General features: G+C 45.9%; 2 non-coding genes across 2 annotated transcripts; both read left to right on the top strand.

Annotated features, from left to right (window-relative positions):
- The first annotated feature begins 959 nt into the window (after nt 1-959).
- On the top strand, nt 960-1032 carry trnav-cac. The gene has a single exon. It is a non-coding gene; the product is annotated as a tRNA-Val (tRNA).
- A 1649-nt stretch (nt 1033-2681) lies between these two features.
- Nucleotides 2682-2763, top strand: trnal-uag. The gene has a single exon. It is a non-coding gene; the product is annotated as a tRNA-Leu (tRNA).
- The last annotated feature ends 12135 nt before the right edge of the window (nt 2764-14898 follow it).

Below are 14898 nucleotides of genomic sequence, written 5' to 3'. Positions count from 1 at the left end.
TTTATGGCTCTTGCCCCCGGACTGTCTCACATTTAGCATTCATGCTTCGCTGTATCTGAAAATGCATTAGGTATGCCAGTTTTCTTTGTGTTCCTTGTTAAATGCTTTCTGTTTTGCGATTCGCTCAATACATTCCGAGTTAACAGGGTTTCTGAGGTAACTTCCAGCAGCAAAACTCCTCAACTGAGGATCTGGGAAAATTTCAAGGACTATGGTCAGTCGGAGCAAATTTAAGAAAGTCGTTCATTTCTGCAGTGTTTCACAATACTACCTTTCCCGTGAGCAGTCGAACAGACTAAATGATTGTGCCACAGACTGCGACGGCAAGCTCCGCTAAAAAGTAATCCTTTAAAGCCGGTGCAAGCAACACAACATTATTGGGGTACACCGCATGGAAACAGATACTTTGGTGTATCTCGTCCTTGCTCACCACATAGCCAAAATTAAACAATCCCATTCCCCAGCATTTGGCCCCAATCCCTCTAAACCCATCCTATACAGAAACTCATCCGATTACCTTTGCAATTTTCTGAGCCTCCTCCACTTCCTCTGGTAGCTCATCCCATACACGCACAACCTTCTGCGTGGGAAATGTGCCTCAGGTCCTTTGTCAATTTCAGCCCACTCAACTTAAACCTATGCTCTCGAGTTTTCAACTCACCCCAACTTGGGTAAAACACGTGAATACTTAGTTTACAACCCTTCATAAGATCATGTCGCAACCGGCTACGCTGCAGGGAATGTCGTCCCAGCCTGTTCCACCTCGCCCTACGGTCCAAACATTGACGACATCCTTGTCTATATTTTGTCATCAAATTCACGTGTCTTTTTTTTACGTTTCCAAGATGTCTATTACGCTGGACAACAACGAGCTTTTGGAAACAGAAAGGTGAAACGAAGAATGGCTTCAACTTTCAGTGCTGGATGCAACTGAGCCGCAGCACAGCCGGCTGAGGCTTGTTTCTGTAGTGTAGTGGTCATCACGTTCGCCTCACATGCGAAAGGTCCCCAGTTTGAAACTGGGCAGAAACTGGTGTGTTCTTCAACTTCAGCCTTTTACATGGACAAGAACTGAGCTTTCTTGCATGCTTTCCCATCTGCAAACCTGCCTTCGAATTTGCTGGAACAATCTGCTCTCGCAGTGAAATGTAATGCAATTCCAATTAATTACTGTGCAAAGCATTGTAAAGTTTTTCTCCAACCTGGTTCTGATCACATGCCATTCTGTTGGAGAGTGTAGTTACCGCCTTCTGATCCTTCCACGAAAAGCAGTAACGCATTTGCATTCCTTGCGCAGGCAGCTCGATTCAAAGACAGGGAAGAAGCTGATGCGCTGGTGTCACAGCGCACCACGGATTCCTGAACTAGTCTGTCTGTCAAATCTACCCCAAAGTCGTCTCTGAAAGGCCTCATTTGGAAGCTGTCTGTCGTTATTCAACGTGCGAGAATTGGCACTAGAGGTCCTGAATCATGTTTTGGAGCAGTTCGCACGGTAGTGGCTCATTCAATCAGCAACAGCAATGAAAGAAATTACACTCTCAGAGGAACCTTTGGACTTGTGCTTTCATAGCGTCGCTAGTATTAAGGTGGGCCCCGAGATCTAAGCCACGTCGGAACTGAAACGGAGGAATCGACAGAGAGGGTACAGAATGACATCACATCCATTTGGTTTTCTTTAAATCACTGACGAGCAGGAAAATGTAAACGGGGAGGGCGAGTGGGGAAGTGAGGCAGTTGCAGCTCTGGTGAAATTCCTTCTTTGTGATTAACTCAGCAACCAGAGACGTGAAGGTGACTCAGGCGTGAAAGCCCTTCACATCGAGAACAAAAAGCACTCAAGGGCAGTTAGCACCTCTTCCGGAGTGGGGGTGGGGTAAGGTAATTACCTTTTGACTTCTGTTACAATGTTCAGAAACTGGCTTTTAGATTGAGGTGAACAGAAACTGCATTCCTAAAAAGCACCATGGAATTTAGCAAAATGTATTGAGTCGCTTCTCGTCGACTCAGTTGTTATCCATGTGGCTCATATCCAGGTGTGAACATCTCTGCAGCGAATTGCACGGGTAAGGCAAAAAGGCAAGGAAAGTGTCATCTCGAACCGGCTCCGAGGTCAGAGCATCCTCACAATGTGATCTGTCGTTCTCGGATTGTAATGCTACCTCCGGTTTTAGGGTGGAGAACATTCTTTGGGACTCCTATTCTGAAAAAAAAAACACATACACAGTGACTGAAACGATGCTGCACGGTATGATGCGGAACACGGCCTGCTCAGGTTTGTGCATTTTCCCTGTAGTCCGGTGTGTTTCATGTTCCGTGTAAACGTGAAAGTTGTCCTGTTTCGATCAAAGGGTGAAATCATTTAGCAAAGCAAGAACTGAAATTCCAGTAATGTCAAGCAACTCATGGTTATTTGACCAAATCACCAGCGAACTCACATTCTCACGCACGCACAGATACATTTGTAGCTGAAAGAATTCTGAGAAGATACTCAGCTTACCATTGATTTTTGTCTGGATTGATGGGATATCAATATCTGCTGCGAAATTGACATTGTAGCCGGGCACATCCCAGCAGCTGTGCGAGTCCGAGAGGAAACATGGAACCGTTTTCATGTGACTTTGCATCTGTTGTTATGCAGCATCACAATTGGAAGTGCAAGAAAATGAGGGGGGCGGCTGGCTGGTAGTGTGGCCGAGCGGCCTAAGGCGCTGGATTTAGGCTCCAGTCTCGACAGAGGCGTGGGTTCGAATCCCACCGCTGCCATTTCTGCTGATCAACTCCAACGCTGCAGCTGGTTAAAATGCTGTTTCGGTGTCCACTGTATATTGATGTTGTAAACAAAAGTAAAATGGGTTTGCTTCCCAGGGAATTAACTTTGGTGTGAGATACTGCCAAATATTTGAAAATGTCTCCACTGTCATGATCGTGTTCGCCACCCACGCGGAAAATCGCAAACAGTTCTGCAGTCCCAGGCAAGTTGAGCTTTTACTGGAACCGAATGGAGACTGTTATATCATAGTTGTTGTGAAACGAAGTCCTACGGTGACTCTACTCGTTGTTATTTGGGTTTCTAGCTAATGGGAAAATCGTCCCAATGAATTTCGATGTCCTACCTTATTGAATTTCTCACATTTCCTTCATTTCCGTCCTGGAAACATCGGAAGGAAAAGGTAATCTAATCGAGACTGTGATTGGTGAAATTCATTTTTACGGCCAATTCTTATTATGTTCTTTCTTTCTCTCGTTTCAGCATTGTCTGGAAAATGGTGGTGCACTAAGGCTGCAATATGTTTGAAAGAGTCGTTTGGAAATGCCCTCTTGTTAGTTGTGAGATTACTTTATGACTCATGCCCTCGGACTGTATCACATTTAGCACTCATGCATCTCTGTGTCTGAAAATGAATGAGGTATGCCAGTTTTGTTTGTGTTCCGTGTTAAATGCTTTCTGTCTTGAGATTCGCTCAACACATTTCGATTTAACAGGATTTCTGAGGTAACTTCCAGCAGCAAAAATCCTCAGCTGGTGATGTAGTAAGTGTGAGGAGGTCAGGGTGATAGTGACGCAGTAAGTGTGAGGGGGTCAGAGTGTTCGTGATGCAGGAACTGTGAGGGGGTCAGGATGATAGTGATGGAGTGAGTGCGCGCGTGTCATGGTGATGGAGTGAGTGTGAGGGGATCATCGTGACGGCGGTGGAGTGAGTGTGAGCGGTAAGGGTGACTGTGATAGAGAGAGTGTGACGGGGTCAGGGTGATGATGACGGAGTGAGTGTGAGGGGCTCAGGGTGACGGTGGTGCAGTGAGAGTGATGGGGAAGAGTGAAAATGATGGAGTGAGATTAAGGGGCTCAGGTTGTTGGTGATGGCGTGAGTATGAGGGGCTCAGGTTGACGGTGATGGAGTGAGTGTGAGTGGGTCAGGTTGACTGTGATGGAGAGAGTGTGACGGGGTAAGGATGAAGATGATGGAGTGAGTTTGAGGGGCTCAGGTTGGAGTGAGTGTGAGGGGATCGGGGCAACGGTGATGGAATGAGAGTGTCGGAATCTGGGTGACAGTGATGGAGTGAGATTAAGGGGGTCATGTTGACTGTCAATTGATCACTGCACCGGTCAAACTGGATACCTTCCCTCGCTGGACATGATCCCAACGATCATTGGATTAGATCCCTCCAGTCCTCGTACTGGATCCCTACACTAGATCCACTTGATCACTGAACCAATCAAACTGGATCCCTTCCCTTGCTGGACATGTTCCCAGCTATCATTTAACGAGATGACACAGTCATTGTACGGGATCCCTGCGCGAGATCCATTTGATCACTGCACCAGTCCAACGGGATCCCTCCCTCACTGGACATGGTCCCAGCGATCATTGAACTAGATCCCCAGTCATTGTACTGGATCCCTGCACTAGATCCACTTGATCACTGCACAATTAAAACTGGATCCCTTCCCTCGCTGGACATGAACCCAGTGCTCATTGGACTAGATCCCTCCAGTCATTGTACTGGATACCTGCGCAAGATCCACTTGATCACTGCTCCAATCAAACAGGATCACTTCCCTCGCTAGACATGATTCCAGCTATCATTTAACTAAATTCCCCAGTCATTGTACTGGATCCCTGTGCTAGATCGACATGATCACTGCACCAGTCCAACTGGCTCCCTTCCCTCACTGGACTTGATCCCAGCAATCTTTGAACTAGATCGCTCCAGTCATCATACTGTATCGCGCACTAGATCCACTTGATCACTGCACTGGTCAAACTGGATCCCTCCCTCATTGGACATGATTTCAGCGATCATTGAACTAGATCCCCCAGTCACTGTACTGGATCCATGCACTAGATCCACTTGATCACTGCACCAGTTCAACTGGATTCCTTCGCTCAACAGGACTTGATCCCAGCAATCTTTGAACTAGATCACTCCAGTCATCATATTGGATCCCTGCATTAGATCCACTTGATCACTGTACCAGTTCAACTGGATCACTCCCTCGCTAGACTTCATCCCAGCGATCATTGAACTAGATCCCCAGTCATTGTACTTTACCCTGCACTAGATCCACTTGATCACTGCACCATTCCAACTGGAACCCGTCCCTCGCTGGACATGATCCCAGCGATCATTGGACTAGATCCCTCCACTCATCATTCTTGATCTCTGCGCAAGATTCACTTGATCATTGCACTAATCAAAATGGATCCCTTCCCTCACTGGGCATGATCACAGCAATCTTTGAACTAGATCCCCCCAGTCATTGTACTGCATCCCTGCACTAGATCCACTTGACCACTGCACCAATCAAACTGTATCCCTTCACCCGCTGGACATGCTCCAAGCTATCATTTAAATAGATCCCCCAGTCATTGTACTGGATCCGTGCACTAGATCCATTTGATCACTGTACCTGTCCAACAGGATTCTCTCCCTCACTGGACATGATTCCAGCAATCTTTGAACTAGATCACTCCACACATCATACTGGATCCCTGCACTAGATCCACTACATTACTGCACTGGTCCAGCTGGATTCCTCCCTCACTGGACATGATCCCAGCGATCATTGAACTAGATCCCCCAGTCATTGTACTGGATTCCTGCACTAGATCCACTCGATCACAGCACCAGTCCAACTGGATCCCTTCCCTCGTCTGGACTTTATCCCAGCAATCATTGGAGTAGATCCCGTCAGTCATCCTAGTGGATCCCTGCACTAGACCTACTTGATCACTGCACCGGTACAACTGGTTCATTCCCTCACTGGACATGATCCCAGCGATCATTTAACTGGATCCCCAGTAATTGTACTGGATCCCTGCACTGTATCCACTTGATCACTGCACTATTCAAACTGGATCCCTTCCCTCACTGGATATGATCCCAGTGATCAATGATTAGATCCCTCCAGTCATCGTATTGGATCCCTGTGCAAGATCCACTTGATCACTGCACTAATCAAACTGGAACCCTTCACTCGCTGGACATGCTCCAGCTATCTTTTAACTAGATTCCGCCAGTCATTGTACTGGATCGCTGCACTAGATCCACTTGATCACTGCACCAGTCAAACTGGATCCCTCCCCTCGCTGACCTTGATCCGAGCGATCATTGAACTAGATCCCCCAGTCATTGTACTGCATCCCTGCGCTAGATCCACTTGATCACTGCACCAATCCACCTGGATCCTTTCCCTCACTGGTCTTGATCCCAGTGATCATTGGATTAGATCCCCCAGCCATCAGACTGGATCCCTGCACTAGGTCCACTTGAATGATGCTGTGATCACCATCTCAGCAATCATTGAACTATATCCATCTGGGGAATCTTCCGCCCACAGCCTCCAACCTCATTGTCCATGAACCGCGCACTCACTGATTCTACCTCCTTCCTAAGACCTGTGGTCTTATCCTGCGCCTGTCAGACCAAACTCATCTCTTCCTTCCTCAACACCTTCCTGTCTCCCCAGTCCAGGAAATCCCCACCTACATTTGTTACACCACCTATGCACTTCACCTCCTCGAAGACATTTGTTTTCCTGGCCCACAACGCGTCATTTTCACGTTGGACGTCCAGTCGCTGTACACATCCACCTGCCATGACAAAAGTCTCCAAGTCTTCTGTTTCTTCATCTCACCCCAGCCCAACTTGTACCCTTCCACCGACACCCTCATCCACCTGTTTGAACTGGTCTTCACCCTCAACAACGTTTGTGTCCAATAATCCCACTTCCTCCAAACCAAAGGTGTAGCCATGGGCACCCGCATGTGACCTAGCTGTGCCTGCCTGTTTGTCAGATGTGTGGAATTATCCGTCTTTTGCAGTTACACTGGCACCTCACTCCACTTGTTCCGCCGCTACATTGATGAATGCATTGGTGCCACTTTGTGCTTCCACGAGGAAGTTGAACAGTTCACCAACGTTGCCAGAACTTTTCACCCTGACCTCAAATTCACCTGGATCTTCTTGGCAAATTCCCTCCCCTTCTCGGACCTGTCCATCACCGTCTCCAGCGAATGACTCTTGACAGATATATACTACAAGCCCACCGACTCCCACGGCTACCAACACGACACCTACTCCCACACCACCTCGTGTAAAACCGCCATCCCTGGTTCCCAATTCCTCCGTCTCTACCACATCTTTTCCCAGGATAACCAATTCCACCTCAGAAAGTCCCAGTTGGTCTCTTTCTTCCATAATCGCAAATTCCCTTCCCCCTTCCAGTGCATCTCCTCCACTTCACTCACCACCGCCCTCAAACCCCACCCCTCCCGCAACAAGGACAGAACTCCATGGTCTTCAACTTGCACCTCACCAACCTCCGCATAAAACAAATCATACTACACCACTTCAGCCATCTCCAAACAGACCCCACCATCAGATACATATTTCCCTCCATACCCCTATCAGCATTCTGAAAAGACCATTCCCTCTATGCACCCCTCGTCAGGTCTACAACCCCCAATAATCCCACACCCCACTACTAGCATCTTTCCCGGCCACTGCAGGAAGGGTAAAACCAGCGCCCACACCACTTCACTCATCTCCGTCCTAGACCCCAAGGGATCCTTCCACATCCGTTAGAAATTCACCTATACCGCTTCCAATGTCATCTACTGCATCCTTTGCACACAGTGTAATCTCCTCTACATCAGGGAGACAGGACGCCTTCTTGCAGATCATTTCAGAGATCTAGGACACCCGCACCCACCAACCTCACCATCCCGTGACTGAACAATTCAACTTCCCCTCCCACTCCGTCTAAAAAGTACAGGTCCTGGGCCTCCTTCACCCCCAAACCATAACCACCAAATACCTGGAGGAGGAACGCTGTATATTCCGCCTTGGGACTCTGTCACCTCACGTGATAAGTGTGGATTTCCTCATTTCCCTTCCCCCATGTCCCAAGCCTCAAACTTGTCACCGCCTTCTGGACCCATTCCATCACTGCTTCTTCTGAACCATCATTTTCTCCCTCACCTTCATCCAACTATCGATTTCCCAGCTTCATCCCCCAAACCCCACACCCCTAAAAACTATCTCTCAGTCCTGATTCGCAAGCCTTATTCCTGGTGAAGGGCTTATGCCTGAAACGTGGAGGCTCCTGCTCCTCGGATGCTGACTGACCTGCTGTGCTTTTCCAGCACAACACTCCCGACTCTGAACTCCAGCATCTTCAGTCCTAACTTTCTCCTCGGAATAATCCATGACATCGGAGTGAAGATTCCCTGGATTGCAGTGATCACAGTGTGACTGAGTTTTGCGTTTATTTTGCGTGAGGGCAGGCTGGATCTGAGACGAGCACTTAACACCCAGACAACGGGAATGGTACCAGATACCGAAGTTAGGGTGGGCTGAAGTGAAGTGGAAAATTCTGTCAGAACGTGGATCAGTACAACTGCATCATATCACCCAAACAGTAAAAGACACACAGAAGGAGCAAATCAATTTCAGTGCAGGCACAATGACACGTAAAATGGAAAGGAGACAATACAACACACTGAGATGGAGTGGAATTATTTATGAGAAAGGGTTCAATATTGAAGCTATTTTACATACAGACCGCCCTCACATTGGAAAAAGGAATTTCCAGCAGTGTAACGGTGATATTTGCCTGTGACATCACAATGCTGAGAGACACTGACATATTATCATCTGTAGCACCGTGGCCTAGTGAAAACATGATCGGCCCATCAACCAGAATTCAATACTTCAAAGCTCTCCTCTGCGCTGTAAAACCAATTTGCTGCTCCTGTAGTCAGATGCCAATCTCTTCACAGTGTATCTTTTTTCTGCTTCCAGCCTCATGTAAACACTTGAAACCTGATCCAAAATCCAGTGTTTCCGCTTTTACCAATATTTTGTAACTCCCGAGCTGACACAGGTACCAGTGACCAATTAGACCTTTCGAGAGCTCTCACTCTGGTATGATCTGAATGATAAAGTTCACTGTATCTGATCCGCAGGACACACTGCAGAATTTCCCCATGCGGGATGGTGCTGTTTGTCCTATCCCAGCGGACTGAGCTGCCTCCATTGGTAGAGTATCATACAGTAACAGTGAATATCTTTTGATGTCATCCTCGAAGGTACATGCTCCACAAAGCTGAGCACTGCGGGAAACCGCTGTGGTCAGCGCTAACAGAGAGACTCAGTGGGTGCCTGCTGGGCCCATAAACCAGAAATCAATGGATAAGAAGATTCTTCTTTTTAGAAGAATCCGATTCAGACCATCATCTTAACACTTCCTGGGGAGAAAATGGATGTGGGAGAGCGGACAGTCACAACTGGTTCCAGCATTTACAACCTTGGTCCGTGTGACAACAAAAGCAGAAAACTGGAATTGTTTATCTTGCTTCTGAAAAACAAGTGAGTAAAATTTGAAGATATTTCTTCCTGGTGTTCATGAAATGATCTGAAGCAGAGTACGGTTCCCTGAGTATGGTCTGCCTTCAGGGTTATGGACTGTGATATTCTGCTCACATGATCTGAACACATACAAAGAAATGACTCAGTGACAAGATCTGCTGAATCAGATTTCGTGAAGAACAGAAGCCGATGTAATGAAAAGATTCATATGAGCGGGAATGTAGCAAATTGTTTCTAGGGGGTCAATATCTGTGCAAGTAGAGTGAAACAGCGTTGGGTGTTATTGTACTGCATCTTTTGTATAATGGTGCAAAAGCACGGACCTTTTGTATAGAGGGGATAACTTCAAAATCCTCAATGAGGCAAAACACACAAATGAGGTAAACAACAAAGTAACCACACAAATTGGTGTTACGTCATGGGGTAAACTTCCCTGCACAAATTTCGCTCAAAATCGTTCTCTGTCTAATTCCTAATACTTATATTCGAACAATGAATGCTCCATGTCAATAAAAACTGCTCTGATCTCACAACTTCAGCACTTCATACGCCCCCTTATGCATGTCTGGCAATAGTATTTAATCCCTCACTGTGTTACTTCAGCACACATAGAGAAGAAATAACTATAAGAAGAACAGTCAAGTATGTGACTGGGATTTGACCCGATTCTGTTGCAACCAATCCATTCAGCTGTAATTGAAATTGCTTCCACCTTTCCTGTGTCCGTAATAAGATTGCACAGCTTAGTGGTGAGTTTTCATGCATTGAATTTGACCCAGCATCCTTTCTCAGGTTGAAATTTACAGGGATATAAAGACATGACGAAAGACACGGGCAGTGTTTACTGGACTATAAAGATGTTAGGAATGACCCGCCCATGATACCATGTCGTTAGAAACGAAGGAAATATGGTTTCCTTGGAGATAAAGCCACTAGAAACGAAAAGAGGCAGTTAATAGGATGCTGGCATAGATAAAGAATAATGCGGGAGAATTCAGGAAAGATTTAGTTGTGTCCGAATAGAGGTTATCCAGCTGATGTGAAGGTCTTAGAGTAAATATGAGGGAAATTTCGTCGTTTCGGTGAGTGGAAACTGGACGTTAGAACGTCAAACCCAGCGGGGCACGATAAATAAGTTTGGATTAGGCACAACACTTAATGATTCAGCTGAAAACTGAACTAAACTCCAATTCTAGTGCGGTTCAAACCCACAAACATTGAAAGCAAAGTTACCAAATTTGTAGAAATCTGACACGCTTTTCATTGCGCCACAGAGCTGCACTCGCCACAATTTTACTGCGCCCAAAGTTGCGGTTGTCATAGAGAAAACGTCGACTATCACCAGGAGATGCGGAGAGCTTTTCAAGGAGTAGATCTTTTATTTGCAAACAAAAACAGTGACATTTAGAAAATAAATTTCTGATTCGCCCGAACCTCAGGGTCCATGGCATAGATTCATAGAGTCATTGAGATGTGCAGCATCGAAACAGACACTGCTGTCCAACTTGTCCATACCGACCAGATATCCCAATCCTATCTCGTCCCACCTGCAATCACCCGGCCCATATCCCTCCAAACTCTTTCTATACACATGCCTCTCAAATGTTGCGATTGTACGAGCCTACACCACATCCTCTGGCAGCTTATTCCATTCACGTACCACCCTCTGTGTGAAAGAGTTGCCCCTAAGTTCTCTTTCATATCTTACTCCTCTCACACTAAACCTATGCCCTCGAGTTCTGGACTTCCCACACCAGGGAACATATTTTGTCTATTTATCCTTTCCATGCCCCTCATAATTTTGTAAACCTCTATAAGGTCACCCCTCAGCTTCCGAAGCTCCAGGGAAAACAGCCCCAGCCTTTTCAGCTTCTCCTTATAGCTCAAATCCTCCTAGCCTGGAAACATCATTGTAAATCTTTCTGAACCCTTACAATTTTCACAACATCTTTCCGATCGGGAGCACACCAGAATTTCACGCAATATTGCAACAGTGGCCTAACCAATGCCCTGTACAGCCGCAACATGACCTCCCAACTCCTGTACTCAACACTCTGACCAAAATAGGAAAGCATACCTTCTTCACTATCCTATCTACCTGCGACTCCACTTTCAAGGAGCTATGAAGCTCCACTCCAAGGTCTCTTTGTTCAGCAACACTCCCTAGGGTCTTATCATTAAGTGTATAACTCCTGCCAAGATTCGCTTTCCCAAAATACATGTTTAATTCACATGTATCTGAATTAAACTCCATCACTTTATACCTTTTCTTTAATCATGTCTTGTTAGCTTATCAGAATGCCAACTGTGTTAGTCAGAATTACCTGACTCCAGCTATACAATAAACCAATGGTGCTAATTCCCATTATCGTTCTACTTCTGAGACTATGGGTTTTCCTACTTTATTCTACTGTAACTATTACGTATTCTACTGCTACCTGTGCTCAATGAACCTCCATCCCAGACTAATCTGTCATGATTAGATATTTAGCTACCCCATCTATCACAATGTTTTCCAGTCCCAAGCTGACTCTACTAACTACTAATTCGATACTTAATGTCATATCCTGCTACAAGTGTCTCAAGCAGGCTAACTCTACTATCAATTAATTATTTAAAGTCATGTCCTAAGTATGTACTGTCACGACTTGTCCCAAACTGCCATGATGATATTCAGTAGGCGAGGCTGACTTTACTAATTGTTTTTATCTCAGCCTGCCATTGTAACCTTTCAGCACATTCTGACTCTGCTAATTGGTGTAGGAGCATTCCACTATTCTTATCCAATCCTGCCACACTAGCTCCATCCTGCCAAAGTCATCTTTTGACTAGTGTAGCATTCCGCAGACCCCTTGTAACAGATCGCCAGTCGTTTCCATGCCTTTACCTTTCCCATGCTTTCATGCTCTGTATTTTCTGTGCAGTGTTGGGATGTTTCATCAGACATCTGTTTATCTTCACCCCACTTTCTCGTACCTGGTCCTTATCCATATGTGCTCTCGCTTCTCAAGTATTCGGTTAAATATTCCTGAAATGCTTTGGTGACTCATAGCTTTACCACACGTTCAAACAGTGAAATCCAAATAAACAACACTCTAAGAGTGAAAACGTTCTTCCTATATCTTCTCCGAGCATCCTCTCCCTTGTGTTTGACAGAGATCCTTGGTTGTTAACTCTTCCCATAAGAAGATCATTCCTATCACACATACCGATTCCCTTAATGTGCACCTTAATCACTTCCTCACTCAGCCTTCTCCGCTCCCAGATAAAGAGCCTGAGCTGAGTTCTTCTATCTTCGCCATGGCGATAGTGTCGTGCTGGAAATGTATAGCAGGTCAGGCAGCATCCCAGGAGCGGGAGAATCGACGTTTCTGGCATAAATCTTTCATCAGGAATGAGGTTTGTGGGTGGGGGCTGAGAGATAATTGGGAGGGGGTTGGGGTTGGGTGCAAGGTAGCTGGGAAAGCAAATGGTGGATGGAGGCGGGGAGAAGGTGATAAGTCAGAGGCGGAGAGATGAATAGGTCCGGAGAATGGTGCTGAGTTGGATGTTTCAGACTGTGATAATGTGGGTGGAGGGGAAATGAGGAAGCCGCTGAAATCCACATTTATCCCGTGTGGTTGCAGGGTCCCAAGGCAGAACATGAGGCGTTCATCTTCCAGGCGTCAGATGGTAACGGTTTGGTGGTGGCTTATGCCCGAAACGTCGACTGTCCTGCTCTGCAATTCACATGGCAGGAGAGATGTGAAAACCAACAGACTAAAAGAAGGACAAAAACTTATAGGTTCAGAGTTAATGGAATTCGACACAGTGCGGACAGAAACCATTTGGCCAGTTGAATCTGCACTGTGCCGTGGAAGAGATTCACACTCCCCATTCTATCTTTCTAAACCCGCATTTGTGATCCACCTACAAAAATAGAAATTACTCCAAAAGCTCAGCGAAATCAAGCAGCATCAGTGGAGAGAAATCAGGGTTAACATTGCGAATTAAAATCAGTTCCGAGGAAGGGTCTGTTGACCCGAAATTGTCATTTTGTTTTCCCCGAGCTGTAATTCTGAATTTTATCTCTTATTTACAGCACTTACAGTCCATTCAGATTTTGTTTGCCATTTTCCCGAATTGCACACCTTTGCACTGTGGGAAGGAATCGGAGCAGCCAGAGGAAACTCACCCAGGAGAGAGAGAGATGAGTGTGCAAATTCCACACAGTCAGTCAAAGAAGATATGAATCGAAGGCGGGTTTCTGGCAATGAAAGGCGCAGTTCTACCCACTGAGCCCTCCCAATGTGCAAGCGATTGTCCTGGTAGCGAATTGAACCCGACCTCACACAGTGACAGACGGTGGTACTACCCAGGAATTGTATGCAAAAAGAAGCCTATTTGTTAATACTGGAAAGTAACATTCGCTTAAATATCCGAACACTTTTTAAAATTACTTGGCCTCTTGCCTTGTCTGTCTTGGCATCACAAATTCATATCTGAAAACTTCTGAAAGTTCTGAGGATTTCTGCCTCTGCCACCTTTGCACGCACTGAGTTCCAGATTTCGACCCACCGCTGTTTCAAAACATTTGTCTGCACATTCACTCAAATCTTTCCTCTTCTATCCTTAAATCTATTCCACCCGGCCCCTCCCCTCGTGATCGATCTCACCATCAAAGAGAACCATTGATTTCAGTGTACGCCATCCATATTCCTGATTATTTTATACATTTCAATCATGTTTCCTCTCAATCTCTGCGACTCTAAGAAAAACGTCTCCAGTCTGTCCAATTTCTCTTCATAACTGAAACTCTTCTACCAGACAATATCCTGGTAAATCTCTCCTGCATCATTTCCAGTGCTATCATATCCGTGTTATAAAGCGAATTGCAGAACTGCACACAATAGACAAGACAGAGCTAAATGAGCAATTGAAATAAATGATGTAGAAGTCCACAGACAGAGGTATTATCGAATAAATGTTCTTTTCGTCAGTGGTGCCCTGTGTCCTTTTCCACAGCCTGATGTTCTAATAATCTCTGGTCCATGTGGTAAAAGCTGCTTCATGAGAATTGATCTCACAACCACGGTATCGAAATGGATTGATTGGCTTGAAGGTGAGCACGTGGTTCTTCTATGACGGCACAGAGGCGCAAGAAATTCCAAAGCTGGGAGTGTTCCTGGTCAATGGTGGGGACGAAGAGCATAATTGTTGTATTAGGATACAACCCCAGCATTAACCCGCACTATAGATTGTCTCAGCTGAAGCGTGCTGGAGCCTTCAGCGAGAGGTCGATTAATTGAAAGCATTCTCTGCAATTTTCCTAAACAATGCGCTGTTTTGTTACTTTGACAGTAAGAGCTGTTTTTGATCACATCGTCTCCACATCAGCCTCTTGCTCCCAGTAAACACTCCAGACCAGCGTACATCACTTTCATTCCGACACAGCCACACGTCATATTCTCATTCCCTCTATGATAATTAGAATTGACAATATCATTCTTTGAGATGCAGCGATGTAGCATGAAGTTGACAGAGTAG

This window comes from Chiloscyllium plagiosum, chromosome 48 (genome assembly GCF_004010195.1).
Source record: "Chiloscyllium plagiosum isolate BGI_BamShark_2017 chromosome 48, ASM401019v2, whole genome shotgun sequence".
Classification (NCBI taxonomy): Eukaryota; Metazoa; Chordata; class Chondrichthyes; order Orectolobiformes; family Hemiscylliidae; genus Chiloscyllium; species Chiloscyllium plagiosum.
This window is presented reverse-complemented; position numbering and strand designations above follow the sequence as displayed.